Genomic DNA, 17,098 nt, shown 5'->3' on the forward strand with positions numbered 1-17,098 from the left:
AGGGTGCTGGGCCCCCAGAGCCAGGGTCCCTTCAGAGAGGACACAGACTGCCCACTGATCCATCTCCAAACCTGGAAATCCGGGCCCAGCCAGAGAGCACGACGCCAAGCAGACAAAGGAAGTGGAGACAGAGGCCACATTCATTGGTGGGGGGAAGCCTCAGCAGCCACAGCTCCCCACGCCTGGAGCCTGGATGCTGGAGGCTGGCGCCCAGCGCCTGGCGCCTGGGCAGGCCCATTTCTCCAGCACCACGGCCCCCTGCTCCCACCCTTGGGTGCTTCCTCTACCAGCCACCACTTGTGAGAGCCAGAAGCAAGCGCCAGGAGCCCCAGGCTGCTCTTCCCACTCTCCACAGAAGCCCAGGAGACACAATGGGGAGGCTCTGCCAGGGCCAGCTCTGCTGGGGAAAGGGGGCTGGGCACAAGGAAAGGCACGAATGGGGGGTGAGGGTGCCCTGGAAGAAAACAGGACTGAATAGACAAGAAGGGGAAAAAACTGATGCAGACATTCTCATGAACCCCAAGCCCCAAAACCTCAGCCCTTCTTTACTTTCCCCCCTACCCTTTGCTCACTGCCCAGTCACAGTTCCCCCTGCCCCCTAAGCACCAAACCAGCAAGTTCCATTCTGTATCGCTCATGTGTCCACACGCTCACATCCCCACGCGCCACTCAACTGTCCACAGCTTCCCAGCAACAAAGAGAAAGCTCCCCCAGGACACAGGGTGGGAGCAGCCCTTTCCCCTTCTAAAAACCACAGCCCCAAGCTCCAGGCAGCAACAAGCGCCTTTCCAGCCACCAGCTTCACCCCCACCGCCATGGCCTGCCTCCCCTCGGAGGCCCCTCTTCTCTTCCGACGACATCTCCTCGTTTATATCCCCAGCCGGGTTTCCGCTGCCCAGGCGGCAGGGGCCAGGGGAGGACCACTCAAACCCACTGAAACAGACAAAACCCGGCGCTCCCCGGCCCCGCCAGCGGTCCCCATCCGGCCGCTCTCCCTCCTCAGAAGCAGCAGCCAACTTCGCCCCTCCGCAGCCGCTTACCTGCACCGCGCGGTCCCTCCGAGACACTCCCAGGAGGACGAGCCGAGTCTGGAGCAGCCTGGGAGTGGCGGGGCTGCGGGCAGAGCTGGGGTATAGCCTTCCGCTCTTTTCCCGCCTCCCCTCCCGCGAAGGGCTGGGGCGGGCTGGAGGGGCGCGTCCTGCGCGGGTGCGGAGCGGTGGGCGGGGCGCGGCGGGGCTGGGCTCCCGGGAACGCGGCTTCTGGGTGGCGTCGGCGCACAGACCCCTCTCCTCCTCGCCGTGCGCTGCGCTCCCGGCTCCGAGGGCGCCGCCCTCCTCCCGGGGGAAGGAGGGATTTTTGCAAAGGGCAGGCCAGCTCCGAGAAGCAACAGGAGACCGTCGCCGGGGGTGGAGGGGCAGCGCCAGCGCCGGTTTGCCAGCAGCTGTTGCTTTTTGGTTTCCTCTGGTGAGGGTGGGAAGGGAGTGACACAAACACAGTGACAGAGCTAGTGTTTCTCTGAAATAGTAAACTGAGGGGAACAGAAAAATAAGAGAAAATAACCCAGCACCAGACACAGCAACCCACGTTAATTGCGAGCGTTGGCAGTTAAGGGGAACGTGCACCAAAAGCATGAATGGCTGTGTCGTAGGCGCGCAGCCAGCGCTGGTTGTAGCTGTCGTTTTCAGCGAGAGCAAGGTGGGGTGCTAGGGGCAGGGCGCTTACTGGAACCACAGATTTGCTACCTGAACCCCCTTTTCAAGGCCCTTCATCCTTGCCCTGCCAGGTCACAGTATCGCCCCCTCCCCAGCCCACTGCTCAGGGTCCCAATTCAAGATGACAAACTGAATTTGAAGATTAAAATCCTGGCTCTAAAACTCTACCTGTGACGTGAGCATGAGCAAGTCACAGAACAAAGCTCTTAGGCCTCAGTTTCCTCCCATGTGAAAATGGCTGTGGGAACCTGACCCAGGGCTCAGAGTGCTGGATAAACTGGCTGTCACTATGATGAGGAGCAGGGCTTGTAGGAAGGGACAGAGGCCAGACACTGGCAGAAACCACAGAAACACAGCAAGGGCTGGCCACTCGGTTGGTAGCCAGGAAGCCATGCTGCCTGCCATGCGGCGGCCTGCCTGAACCGGGATGGGGGCGTGCAGGGTGAGGGATGGCTCCTGTCCACACCTGAGCAGGGCCACAGGGACTGCCTTCCAGACCCAACCCTGGGGCCATGGATGCTGCTAAGAAGAGACCCAGCCCCACCTCCAACACCGCCAGTCCTGGGTCTCAGTTTTCTCGGTGTGAAATGAGGAGACAGACTAGATCATTTGGAGGCCCCTTCCAGCTCTTACCCTACATGACTTAATTATTTTAATAAATGGTCGGGTGTCAAAACCCCAAGGTAGGAAATATACATGGATTCAACTATGCTTTGCACAGATTTGGAAGCCGTAAGTGGCTTTCGGGAAGAAGTGGGGGACTCAGGGAGACCCTGGGGAAGACAGCTCTGACGCTTGAGCACAAGAACTGGGAGAGTGGACCGGCCCCGTCCTGAAGTCCCTTGGGTGCCTGTGAAAGCTAACGCTCTATCACTGAAGCCTGGCTCAAAGCTTTCCACTGAGTGACCTTTCTGTCCCTGTCTTTTCCTCTACAAATGAGGACCTGGTGACAGTCATCCGTCTCCTCTTCTGTTGCTCCAGGGGAGAGAGGTGAAAGCACACCTCCACTAGGCCCTTGTCCTTGGGCATTAGCTGAGTCCTCCCAGAGGCCCTGCGGTGCTGCGTGGCCGTGCCTCTCTGGGTGGCTTTTTGGAGTTCCTCTGGGTGAGGACCTGTCAGACCCAGGCTCTGCAAGCCTGTTTGGGAAAGGAAAGGCCAGGGGTCAGAACTCCAAAGCCATGCCACCTGTTAGTTCCAGCCCGTTTCCTGCCAGAGAATTCCAAGGTGTTTGGCCAGATTTCTTCCTAGGTGCGCCTGCCCAATGCTGCTGACCAGCGAAAGTCGGCAGAGGGGTAACGGGAGCTGCGTTCGCAGGAGGAAGGGCCGTGGCTCACCTCTCGAACGGTGCTTCTCTGCAGTCCATCCAGGGCACTGCTGAAGGAGCTTGGGGTGACACAGCTATGAAGCCACACAAGCTTGTTCTCGGGGAAGCCATGTCTCCCTTCTAGGGGGAGAAGAAACACGTGGTCACCAGCTGCTCCATTCTTTCAACACATTCATGGATGTGAGGAGCTATTCTGCACTGAGCCCTGGGCCAAGCTCCGAGATGCAATGGTGAAAAGAAAGACGTGGTCCCCCTTATAGCTAAGGAGAGAGAGAGACACGTTTATCAAATAGTCCCATAAATACATGTGTAATTAAAACAGGGTTCAGAGCCCTAAGGATGTAGCATTTGAGAAGTGAGCTGAAGGGTCAAGAGGTGTTAAGGAGATGAGGTGAAAGAGGCAGGAAATGCAGTGACAAGCATGGTTGGGAAGTGATTTTGACTCAGGAAGAGAAGCAGCATGTGCAAAGGCCCTAAGGCAGAAGGAGTGTGGCATAAAAGGAGCTACTATGACTCTTAAGCAGAGGAGACACGCTGGAGAAGGAAGCAGATGCCACACCAGGCAGGCTTGGTAGTTCCTGGGTGAATCCAGCTTTTATCCTCAGGACAATGAGGCAGGAAAGGACAGGAACCATTTCTAAAACACCCCAGAATTGGAGCCGTGGGAAGCCCAAGGGCTTGGGAGAACAGCATAACCGCTGGGAGCGTAAGGGTCTGCTCCCTGCTTTAAAGCTTGTGCCGTGCGGCATAACATACAAGGTGCAGCTACACCCCGTCTGGACAGCACTTGCCCCCAGTGCCCTTGTGTGCTGGCAAAAATAGCCCTTCCACGTGTCAGTGCCCAGGTCATGCAGCCGTAGACAGGGAGCGGAGGGCCCACAGGGGCGAGAACAGGAGTCTCGGGGGAACCCCTGCCCCTTCTAGCAGGTGACCCTCCAACGTGGACACAGGAAGCTTTCAGGGTGCCGTTTCATCCCAGGGTGCAGGCTGCAGAGCCAGAGCAGAGCCTGCCCACCACCTGCTACTCTGAATCCTGTTCACACTCGCTTTGCTTTGCATAAGTTTGCATGTGTGTTCTCCCCACCCCACCCCCAGCCGAACGCCAAGCCCCCAAACCCTAGGACAGAAGTGCTTCCTAACTCCCCAGACACTCCTGGGTCCTGATGCCTTCCTCCCTCCCTGACCTTTCTTTCTCGGACTCCTCTGGCTTCTCCCCGAAGCAGCTTGTGCTGGCCCTTTGTCGCTTTACATAGTTCCAGACAACCCCATCCACACCGTGGTTTTACCACCCACTTAGGGCTGATGACCCCACAATCTCCAGCCTGGTGCTCACCCCAGGGACCCCGACGTAATCCCCTGGGACTCAGCACTGCTCACGCTGAATCCACCATCTGACCCTCCAAAGCTGCTTCCCTCCCGTGTCTACCTTGAACTTGTGGATGACACTACTCCAACCAGTTACACCCCCAGAAAAGCGTGTGCCATTTTCACTCATCTCCCCACACAGCTTCTGTTCCAGGTCAGGCCTCCATGGTACCAGCCTCCCGCTGGGGACTCTGCCTCAGTCTCCCCACCCCCACACTATCAACTCTTGTTGGGTAGAGTTATTTTCCACAACACAGATGCGATGCAAAGCTTCAACAGCTCCCTCATTTCTGCAAGTTACAGCCCGGCTTCTTAATATGACATTCAGTCTTTACAACCAGACACCAACCTACCTTGTCTGCTTCATCTCCCAACCACTCTCTGCCCTGCCCTCCCCACCGCACTAGCCTCATCGCCCCAATCCTTGCAAACACTGTCCCACAGCCCAAGAGGGCCACTCACAATTATCCAAATACAATGCCTGCTTTCCTGCCCCCAAATCTTTGCTCATGTAGTTTTCTCTGCTTAAAACATCCTCTCCTTTCCTCCTCTGCTTATAAGAATCCTGCCTACCCTGCAAAGCTAAATTCAAATATTCAAATATTACCGTATTGAAATCAAAGCTATCTTGTCCATGCTGTCAGCAACAGCAATGTGTCTCTGCATCTGTACTTGAACATAGAGTGGTCTGAATTTTACTGTTTCATTGCATGTGTCTGCCCTAATGGAACGGGAACTCCTTGGGGTCAGCTTGGCGTCTCACTCCATTTATAGACCCCAGTGTCTTGCCTGGTGATCCATTTATACCTTGTTGAATTTAAGTGAATTGTAGCTCACAAGTCCGTGCATGATCTTGCTCCAGCCACCCCCTCCAGATTCATTCTAAATACTTTCTTCCTTTCCCTCTCTCCAGCCAGCAACCTCTCAGCTTAACCAAAGGGTCTTCAGAACTGACTCCCTGAGCACTGGTACCCTGGGCCTAGACCTCGCCTGTGCAAAGCGTTTGCTTGGTTCTCTCTTCCCAAGGTGCAGGGATGAAGTAGCTGGTGCTGTTGAGGCCACAGGCAGAGGGGGGATGGGTGATGAGCTCACAAGGCTCTAGGCCAGACTGCCTACAGAAGAGCAGGTAACCCCAATACTGACATTGGGGGTGAAAAGCAGGACTTCTTGACTGTGTGGAGCTGTGGGGACTGGGTAGGATCACAGACACGGCTGGTTCCCTAGACCCGATCCATTCTCTTCTTTTTTCTTTCTATCAGAACTTTTTTCTAACTGAGCTGCAGCGTGCCCAGTTCACTGATTTTCCAGACTCCTTTGCAGCTCGGCGTGTCCATATGACCCAGTTCTGACCAAGGAGATGGGAACAGAATTCTACTGAGTAAGAATTCTAAGAAAGACATAGTACATGTGCCTTTTGTCCTTTGCCCTTTTCTTCTCCGTCTTCCTCGTCTTCTTTTCCTTCCTCTTTCTTCCCCTCCTCCTCCCCTTCCTTCCCCTTCTCTTCATTCTCCTTCTCCCCCACCTCCCGTTCTTCTTCTCCCTGCTCCTCCTCCTCCTCCTCCTCCTCCTCCTTCTTTTTTGTCAGAAACACGGATGTGATGCCTGGAGATGAAGCAGCCATCTTGCAACCATGAAGAAAAAAGTCTCCGACTAAGCATGGCAGGGCAGAAAGCTAGAAAGAGCCATCAAAAACATCTGAATGACTTCATTCCAGAGCACTTTTTACAGGAAAAGTTCGACTCTTATTACGTTAATTTAGTGTAGCTGATTTTCTGTTCCATGCAGCCAGCACAATCCTAACTGATAGAAGTGGGGTGGACCAGCTGGGGAGGACAGCCATTCACTAAGAGAAAGCAGAAATTCACCACAAGCCCCCATCCCCTAGAAGACTTCTGCCTGCCACCTATAGCCCCATCAGCACACACCAGACACACGCCAGCACAATGAAAACGGAAACCTTTCTTCCGCACTGTTCTTCTTGGAGTGGGTCCTGCAGGTCCCTTTTCTTAGCAACCTTTATATCAGAGTCTCGATTTGGGGGAAGGGAAGAAAGCAAAGGCAGTCGGAGTAGGGGAAGTCTGAAATAAAATTTCTCCCTGTCTTCCCGCAGGAAAACTACTGCATATGTCAGGAAACAAGGCATGCCAAAGCATGGGTGAGATTTGTCTCTAAGTGAAAGATCCGCCCAGTTCCATTAGTTTGGAGAACCATTTGCTGCCTGATTAACTTAAACTTGTCTCGTAAGTGTGAAATGTCACCTCGAGGTGCCGATCTCTAATTATGAGCACGCATCTTCCAGAGCTGCTGGTTATCCAAATTGGAGCACATGACCACTCCTCCCCCAAGCCTTTCTGCTCTGCAAATATGCACCCATTTGTCTTTTCCCAGCAAACGCAAATGGGAGAAAAGCCAGTGATGGTGCCCTTTGGAGATAATGACTTGGAAATTCAATACATAATGGCTCCCTAGACAAGACCAGAATAGCTTCATGTTTCTACTTTGCCTGTACACAGAGAAGCTGACAGCCTGTTAGCAGAAGCAGGCGTCTGAACTCCCCGCCTCTCCCTGAGGGCCTGGAGCCAGCGGTTGTGGGGAGAGGCACCTGTTTATCATCATCCACTTTCTTCCAACCCATGGATCCAGGCTCAGAGCAGAGGCTGTAGCTGAGTTTTTGAGCCAAGAAGAGTCGTAGGGACCCAGCAGGCACCTCCATTCAGTCTATAGACCAGCTTTGCAACTAGGCACTAACCCACTAGCCCAGTCATGTTTCCTGGGCATGTAAGACTGATTTGAATCCACTTAGTCTCCTGTGCATCTTCCACTCCCATCTCCTCCCCAAAGACTGAGCTGGAGTTTAGGAAAACAACAAAAATGATTTTGGGGCTGGCAGATTCTTGGATTTCTTTATAAGGAAGTCATGCAGTCAGTCACTCAGACTAACTGCCCTGAGTGGAGAGGACTTCCCTTCAGGGCAAACTCAGTGCCCATGGACAAACCTGCATTTCCCCCCAGGAGGACACAGCAGCAGCCAGAGGCCTGGCATCCTGGGGCTGGGCCTGGCCTGTCCTGGGAAGGGGGCTCATCTCTGATGACAATGGACATCTAAAGGCAATGCTGGGCAGGTCAGCAGATCACTTGTGGTCCTAGAGGCATGGCTTCTCTGGTCTGTTTATAATGGACTCTTGGGTCCATTGACTTCTCCATCCCTCTCAACCCTCCTGTAATTCAGTTATCTCTTTGATGATGCTGTTCATGTAATTGCCTCTCAGACCAGAGGCATATTTGATGTCCACCATTTAAACCATTATGTCTATTGATTTTCATTTTTCAGAACTTTAGATGTGGCTGGTGGGAGGTGATGGGCATAAAACCCTCACTATTCAGGCCATTCACTCAAATGTTAAATATTTATATAGCCTTTGGAACACAACCCCTTCCTGGCACATTGTTAAAGAGAGAATCCTCAGCTGTCTTCCTAAGTTTAGCTCAGAACTTTCTGCCTCCAAATCAGGAGAAGGGAGGTAATGATTTAGCCCAAGCAGTTGACTAAGTTGTTTACTCTTAGATGGTGAGTGAAGAAAGGAAGTGGGTCTGGTTTACGTTTTTAACTCTCTTCCCCACCCCCACTTGCCGACATAATTAGTGTGTAAACAAAATTTGCTGAATGCAAAAGCTAGGAATGATATTGACAGAGAAAAATGATATGCATCAATAATTAGTCCCCATATCAGCGCCATGAGGCAGACCGATGCTGCGCCTGGTCTGACAGGCAGGAGAAAGGGAGAGGCGGAAGGCAGGCTCCCTGTCCCTTGGGCACAGCAGATGATCTGGAGACGGTTTTTAAAATTATGGTCAATCGTATTTCCAAAGATGGCCTCAGCAGTACCTCCCGTCCCATGGGCTCTTCTGGAGTGAAACTTTGCCACTCCCCTCACTGAGTCATGGGGTCTATTTCCTCTCCCTTCCTCGGGGCTGACTGTGTGACTTATTTTGAGCAACAGAAGGAGCCAGAACTATCATTGTAGAACTTTCTAGACTGGGCCTTAAGAGACCTGCCATGTCTATCTGCCTTAGAGGTTTGGAATGCCGCCTCTTGGAAGCCAGCCACCTTGTAAGAAGTCAGACCACCCTGCTGGAGAGAGAGAGACCACGTCGAGGGAGGCCTGAAGCCACCTTGGATGTCCCCATCCTGGCCAGGCTCCCAGCTGAAGGCAGCCTCTTGGGTGACCTTGACCACAAAGCATCCAGCCGGGCCCTGCCCGAATTCCTACTCCTTAGATCTTGATCTTGAGTAAATAAAATGCATGTTGTTTTGAACGTAAAGTTAGGGAGCATTTGTTTCATAGCAACAGATGACTAAAACAAGGTGATTGTGCCCCATCTCAGGCCCTCGAGTCAGATACCCCAGGGATGGGGCCACGGCATCAGTGTTTTAACAGGCCCTCCCCGAGACCTAAGAAATAGAGTTGAGCCCCCTACTGGCTTCTCCTGTGGGACGCTTCAGTCTTGACTCACAGACTCAGTGGGTCTGAAGTCCTGGACCACACAGTAGGTCTGAGCTGCCAGAACTGGGCCAGGGACACATATGGTAAGAGATCAGACAGCCTCAGAGAGGCCAAGTCTTGGAAGAAATGGGGCACAAGAGATTTCTGTGCATGGAGCCCTGAACTGGACACAGTGAGGAGAGTCGAAGGGAGCAGAGCCACAGAATATTCAAGCTGGACGAGATCTCAGAGAACATTTTGCAAATGGGGAACCCAAGACCCAGAGAGAGGAACTGACTGACTCAAAGTCACAGAGCTTGTTAGTGGCCCAGTTGGGACCCGAGTGAGGTCTCTCGAGTACTGGTCTGATCCTCTTTCCCTTGCCCCATCCGTCTCTCAGGATTTCTGTGTCCTCACTGAGGAGTGAGAAAAGACACTTTCTTAAATGCACGGAAAATACTTTAAAATATTAACTAAGCTATGTACTTGTGAGTGCCGATTACGAATGTCCCAATTAAGGGGAAAATATCAACAGCATCCAAGGTAAGGGAAAGATCAGAATAAGAGGTGGAACTAATCCGGGACGTCTTCCTGGAAGAGTTGACCTTTGAAGGAGGAGGATGGGGGTTTGTGTGGGAGAAGAGCAAGCCGAGGCAGCGAGGGTGGAATGAGACGTGCGGGAGCGGGAGGCTGATCTACGTAGCAGGTTCAGAAAGTCCCGCTGGGAAGGAACAGAGGTTTATAAGTTTCCGTCTAGGGTCTATTTTTCTTATCTGATTCCTCCACCAGCGGAAGAGAGACAGGACTGGCCGGGGCCGGAGTGGCAGGGCCTGCAACACAGACTCCCCAGCCCCAACCCCGCCCCGCTGTGCTGATAAGAAAGCTGACCAGGGCCTGGGAGAGGACCGGCCCCGGGAGATAATCAGTGAGGCCGGGGCTTCTGAACCTGGTGTTGGGATTCTGCTCTCTGCCCGCCTTTCCCCTCAAAGTGCAGCCCCGTTCAGCGTCAGAGGAGGCCTCAGAGATACCACCCTACTGAGTGTAGCTTTAGCTTCCCCTTCTTTTCTAGGGACTGCTATGCGTGGGGCACGCAATTGAAACGTCCCCAGCTGCCCTTTGCTGAGGACTGAACAGAGAGCAGGGAATTTGCTTGTGGTAGGAGAGGTCGGGGCCAGGCAGAGGGAAGAACTTCCCCTGTGGTCAGAATGGGCAAAATGAGCATGGTTGGTAAATTTATTTCCTTGGCAAATAGTTCTTGCTCAGCGGGGAAATCGATCGTGCTGTCTGCAGTTTCCATGCCAAAGAACAGGTTCATGTGGAAGGCAGTGAGAGGGAGCAGCATGAGCACGGATAATCACTAATGAGAATCCAGCACTCTTGGTCTTGAACAAGTTACCTAACTTCTCTGAGCATCAGTTTCCTCATCTATGAAGATGGTATTAAGCACAGTCTCTATTCCACAGCCTTGTTGCAAGGATTAACAGAGAGAATTCATGTAAAAAACTACCATAATGCCTGGCAATGGCAATTGCTCAATAAATATTCACTTCCTGACTTTCCTGCCCTAACTAAACCCACATTGACCAGTCCCAAGATAAAAATTTATCTTTAACTGACACCTGTTGTGTGCCTACCACGTGCCGGGCGTGGAACTAGGCATATCCCACACCTTCCCACACAACAACCTTGACTGCTAGGTGTTACTTTATCCCCATTTTCCTGTGACCCTCTTTATGTGAACTCCACCCTGGAGCAGACCGTTGTGACAAAAAGTCATAGTGGAGGCAGAGACGCAAGACAGCAGCAACTGTGGGGTCAGAGGAACACACCCCCTGCCTCTGACATAGGTCTTTGCAGATGGCCGGGAAACTTATGCTCCAGGAAGGATGAAAGTACCACTGACCCCGCCCCAAGCGGGGGACCCTGATCAATCCAATTCAACTCATTGAGCTGGCTCGGGTTGTGGAGCAAGAGAACTGCATGCAATTCTCTGGTGGGGAGAGGTTCAGGACGAAATACAAACGCAACAGGCAACTTGACCTGAGCATTTACCATACGCCCGGCACAGTGCGAGTGGGTTCATGTGTGTCTCCTCATTTAATCCACACAGCAGCCCTGTGATGCAGATCTGAATTTTATCCTCGTTTCAGAGACGAGGAAACCGAGCCTGAAAGAACTGAAGCAACTTTCCCAAAGTCGCCCGGTTGATAAGGCAGAGCCAGGACTTGAATCCGGGTGCAAAGCACGTACCCGTCTGGGGTTTCTTGGGTGGAGATGCAACCTTGGCTCATGGCTTTCAGGTGATCTGCACTCCTGGCCCCTTCTACCCCTGAGGAGATCCTGCTCCATGGGGCTCCCACCACGCATGGTCCTGTGACACAAGGACACCCTCTCACAGCCACCAGCCACCCCCAACCCTGCCTGTGTGGGGCTGAGGCCCTGGCACCCACTCCCACCCTTTCTGTGTCTCTCTGCACACTCAGAGCTGTTAGCCAGGGAGAGGCAGGAAGTTGTTTTCTTTTTCCTAGCAATCTGTTTAGCAGAAGTTCAAGGAGGTGTTTTTCCACTCTGAACAGGCCATTTCTCTTGCTCTCCCATTGTGAACTTCCGGTTTCTGCACTGTGGAGATTAGATTTCTGTCTGTGATAAAAGAAGGCCGGCTTGTGGCTGCTCTATCCAGGGACTGGTAAGAAACAGGGGCTTAGCTGGAGACATGACTGGCCACCATCATTACACTGTCATTTAATATCTGCTAAGTGCCCCAGAGTGCCCCCCGTCGACTCTGAAGAGCTCTGAGAGGACAAGGTCAAGAAAAATGGACGAGCTCCCTGCCGTGCGGATGCCTAGATGCAAACCTCCACCTGTCAGTCAGACAGCCCAAGGACCAGCACACACAGGTGTGGTCAGACAAACACATCCCCTAGGAGTGATTCTCAAACTTAAGCAAGCCCTGCAACCACCAGGAGGACTTGTTAAAACAGACTGCTGGGCACCACCCCCAGAGGATGTTGATGCTTCTGAAATCCAGCGCACTGATCCACTCACCAACAGCACTTAGATATTCACATGTGTGCTCAAACGCATGCACACGTTCAGACTGCGTGATCAGACATAAAGTCCCGCCACCTCCTCAGCATCCTCTGGCCCCACTCTCTCCCTCACTCTGGGCTCCAGCCTCTCCAGTCTTCTTTGCATTCTTGCAGCCATGCTCCTCTTGCCTCAGGAGGAAAAAGTTGGAGAACAGTAAATGGAGGCAGAAAGGCGGGGATGCTCGTGCGTGGGGAATGGCAGTAGATTCTCCTGGCAAGATGGTTCCAACGGAGGGTGGAACAAAAGAGGAAATCTTTCTCTCTGCCTGGAAGGCGCTTCCTCCCACTCTTTGTCTTGTTTATGCCTCCTCACTTTTCAGATCTTAGTTCTAATACCTCTTTTCAAGAAAGCTTTCCTTGATTCCCCCACTCCTCCCACACACTCCCTCCCTCCACCACCATCTCCAGACCAGGGCAGAGCCTACTTATAGGTGGTCATGTCATCGTGTAATTTTTCTCCACACATTTATGCCAGGGTTTTTTTTTAAACGTACATTTGACTCCACAAGAGCTGGGATCCTGTTGAATTTCTCACAATTGCATCCCAGCTAAACTTCTGCCTCATGATAGCTGCTTAGAGATATTTGTTAAATGAATAAATGAACCCTTACGCATGTGGACAGCTCACACATACGCACAGGTACTCATACAAGGTCACATTCACCTGCCTGCCTTTATCTTCCTTCGAAGCATGGAGTAGCAGACATGGACTCTGTTGGAGGGGCAGAGGTTAATTCAACTCTTCCGAAAAACAGTTTAGCGTTTTGGATAAAAATGTAAACAATTCTACTTATAGGGATTTTCTCTTAGGAGATCATTGCTTCAGAACGAAGCATGCACAAAGAAATTCATTGCAAGCAGTGTTTGTAATATCAAAATCTGGAAACCAACTACCCTATTTAGATGTCCACTGACGGGTAGATAAATGGATTCATCTATACAATGGAATATTCTACAACTGTTAAAAGATGCTGATAATATCCATCCCCTTGGGGAAGGTGTTTATCTCATGTTGTTGAGAGAAAGAAATTGAGATATAAAATAACTTGTATAATATGATCCCATTTAAACGGAATTATAGACCTATTTCTATGGATGCATAGAGAGAATTCTAGAAAGGTTTTACCAAAATGCTAATAATATTTCCCTCTGGGTAGTGAGATTTAAAGTGATTTTTACTTTCTTCTTTTCAATAATACCTACTTCATAAGATTGTTCAGAGATTAAATAGATAAAGTACGTGATGATGCAGAGGGTTTATAGCACAATGCTTGGCACAAATAAATGGTACCCTTTACATTATTTTTATGGTTTTCAGGATTCTTTGGATTTTTTTAAAATGCACCTGTAGTGTGAGCTAAATAACCAAATTATGAAAACAGTGAAGCTTTAAAAAAAAGACCAGGGTAGAAAGGGCCAAGGAGGGGACACCATGATAAATTATCTATAGATGTGTGTCCTCCACCCCAACCTCAACCTCTGCTCCCAGCGTTGAATCCAGTCCTTGGTACTAGTAAGTGCTTGTGACAATTTGCTGAATTCAACTGAATTTGGGCCAACTGAGGGCATCAGCTATGCTCCCCAATCCCCGGCAGAATGATGGAAGTGTTTCTAACTAGAATGAAAGCACTCACCTGGGATGCATCAAGCCCAGGAAGTTAAGAAAATGCAAGTTCGCAATCACTCTTCACTCTCCCACTCGCTGAGCTCTTCCTTAAACTGCAATTAAATTAACATCCCTCTTCTTCAACAAGACTCAACAGCACTGCATAAAACTGACTAGCCTTAGACTTCAGATGAGAGATTGTTCACTTTTTCCTGAGAGTGGGCAGTGAGGGTAAGATAAAAATATGGTTCCAACAGAATTTCTAAGAAATACCTATCCAAAATCTCTGTGTATTTCCTTTTTTGTCTTGTGGTGTGGTCTAGTGCGGCAGTCCTCGAAGTGTGGTTTGAGGACCCCCGGGGGTGCCTAGGACATTCTCAGCGGATCAGAGGGTCAAACTATTTTCATAATAATACTATGATGTCATTTGCCTTTTTCACGTGTTGACACTTGCACCAATGGTATAAAAGCAATGGTGGCCAAAACTGCTGGCTCCTTAACACAAATCAAGACAACGACACCAAACTGTCCTTGTAGTCGTTGTGCTTTACCACCACACAGTTGCCAGTTTCACTTAAGAACATCTTTGATGAAGTGGTAGAAAAGATGAATTATTAATGATTATTAATTTTATTAAATCCCAATCCTGAATACATGTCCTTTTAATATTCCACGTGAAAAACGGGAAGTGTGGATAAAGCGCTTCTGCTGCATACCAAAGTAGTAAGGTTTTCTCAAGGAAAAGCACTGGTATTTTTGAGTTGCAAGCTGAACTAGCCACTTTTTTCATGAAACACCATTTTTACTTGGATGAAGACTGACAAATGATTATCCAGACTTGATAGTTGGCAATCATTTTATCAAAAATGAACAAAATGAGCTTGTCACGGCAAGGAAAACATCTGGTATTTGTTGCTAATGATGGAATTTAAACTTTCAACTGAAAATTAGAGTTTTGGAAAATTTGCATCCTTCACCATGAGCTTGACAGCTTTACAATCCTTAAAGACTTTTCTGAAGAGATGAGTGGTGATATTAGTACGTATTATTTTTCGTATTGCAAAATGAAATTGTCAACATTTGGAAGATGTTCATAAGTGAGATCTAATATTTTTCAAATGATCAATGCATGATGTCACAAAATTAGACATGAGCAAAAGACCCATTCGGAGAGCAACACAGACCAGGAGATTTTAATGTAAACAAGTTCATTGATAGGTTTCAGATTCCACGTTGCAACTAATCTTTACGAGCTACACTTGTCAAGTTTGAGTAGAGTATCAAAGAAAAATATCCACAATTATCTGAAAGGGCTATTAAAATATTCTTCCACTTGCCAGCTCTATATCTGTGGGAGATCAGATTTTCTTGATATATTTCAACCAAAACAACACATCACAACAGATTGAATACTGAAGCAAGTATGAAAATCCAGCTATTTTATTAAGCCAGATGTTAAAGAGATTTGTAAAAATGTAAAACAATGCCACTCTTCTCCTTTGTTTTTGTTTTTAAAAATATCATTATTTGAATAAAAATATTATGTTAATGTGTAATTAAATAGTTAGCTATAAATGTAGTGAAATAGGTTGAAAACTACAAAAACTAGATGAAAGAAATCAAAGATCCGAAAAAAAAGGAGAGGCATACTGTGTTCATGGTTTGAAAGACTCAATAGTTAGGTTAATTTTCTCCAGACTGATCATAGATTTAACGCAATCTCAATCAAAATGCCAACAGGGGGGGCCAGCCCCATGGCCGAGTGGTTAAGTTCTTGCGCTCCGCTTCAGTGACCCGGGGTTTTGCCAGTTTGGATCCTGGGCGCAGACATGGCACCACTTGTCAGGCCATGCTGAGGCGGTGTCCCACATGCCACAACTGGAAGGACCCACAACTGAAAAAATGTGCAACTATGTACTGGGGGGCTTTGGGGAGAAGAAAAAAAAAAAGATTGGCAACAGTTGTTAGCTCAGGTGCCAATCTTTAAAAAGAAAAATGCCAACAGGATTGTTTGCAAATATAGACAAGCTGATTCTAAAAGTTATATAGAAATGTCAGGAACTGGAATAGCCAAAATAATTTTGAAAAAGGACAAATTTGGAGATTCACCCTACACAACTTTAAGACATACTATATAGCTACAGTAATTAAGTTAGGGTGGCATTGGTGAAACAATAGACATAGGTCAACGGAACAGAATGAAGACTCTAGAAATACACCCACGTCAATATGCTCAGTTAATTTTTGACAAACTGCAAAGGCAATTGGGTGGGAAAAGTAGAGTCTTTTCAACAAATGGTGCTGGAACAGCTGGGCATCCATTTGCAAACAAACAAAAAATGAACCTCAATTTATGCCTCAATAGTATCCAAAAATTAACTCAAAATTGATCGTAGGTCCAAATGTAAAACATAAAACAATAAAATTCTTAAGGGAAAACATCAGAGAAAATCTTCATGAGCTTGGATTTGGCAAAGAGTTCTTAGCACAATCCAAAAGGAAAAAAATTGGTAAATTGGAATTCACCAAATGAAAAACTTTAGCTGTATAAGGGCACAGTTAGGAGAGTGAAAAGACGAGCCACAGAGAAAACCTGAAATTTACAATTTCAGGTAAAACTTACAAATCACATGTCCAACAAAGACTAGTATCTAGAATATATAAAGAACTCTCAAAACTCACTAATAAGAAACAAATAACCCAACAAAGAAATGGGCAAAAGATTCGAACAGATACTTCACCAAAGAGGTATACAGATGGCAAATAAACACATAAAAAGATGCTCCACATCATTAGTCATTAGAGAAATGCAAACTAAAACCACAATGAGACACCACAACACATCTATTGGAATGGCTACAATAAAAAATACTGACAACACCAACGACTGGTGAGGAGGTGGAGCAACTGGAACTCTTACATTGCAGGTGGGAAGGCAAAATGGTACCGCCCCTCTGAAAACAGCTTGGCCATTTCTTATAAAGTTGAACACGTGATCACCATATTACCCAGCAATCCCAACTATAGTAATTTATCCTGGAGGAAGGAAAACTTAGGTTACATGAAAATCTAGACACAATTATTGAAGTCTATGCTCATCTTGATTTCTATGTGATCTCATCAGGAAGGAATGGCTTTGACGCAAACGAAAATTTATAGGCCTTTGTGCAACGTTCATAAGAGAGACAGCCCTGAGCTGTCTTCAAGGAGAAGGGCTTTGGGGGTTGAAGAGAAAGGACCGGGGAGAGTGGGATTTCTGAGCGCAGGGGTACTGAGAGCAGCGGTTTGTGAGCTACTGTCTATCTGGAGAGCCCTCTGAGGTTGCCTGTGAAGGCTGCAGTCTGAGCACCCAGCCTGCAGAGCGGTGGGCAGGCTCTCCCGAAGCTGCACTTCCAGGGGGAGAACACGACGAGGGGTGTTTTCCAGCCAGGCTGCAGCAGCTCAAAGTCAGATTCTACTCTGCTTTGAAAAAGAAAGGTGACATTTCTTGTCCCTTAGTGACATGGAGTAAATTCCTG

At 49.0% G+C, this 17,098-nt stretch overlaps 1 protein-coding gene across 1 annotated transcript in view; it reads right to left on the reverse strand.

The window, feature by feature from the left end:
* FXYD6 (FXYD domain containing ion transport regulator 6) overlaps positions 1–1,641 on the reverse strand; it is a 33,971-nt gene extending 32,330 nt beyond the window's left edge. The window contains exon 1 of the mRNA XM_001502701.5: positions 1,041–1,641. The gene's annotated coding sequence lies outside the window, so the exon portion shown is untranslated. The remainder of the gene's footprint in view (positions 1–1,040) is intronic.
* Between the last annotated feature and the right edge of the window lie 15,457 nt (positions 1,642–17,098).

Source organism: Equus caballus, chromosome 7 (genome assembly GCF_041296265.1).
Source record: "Equus caballus isolate H_3958 breed thoroughbred chromosome 7, TB-T2T, whole genome shotgun sequence".
Lineage (NCBI taxonomy): Eukaryota > Metazoa > Chordata > Mammalia > Perissodactyla > Equidae > Equus > Equus caballus.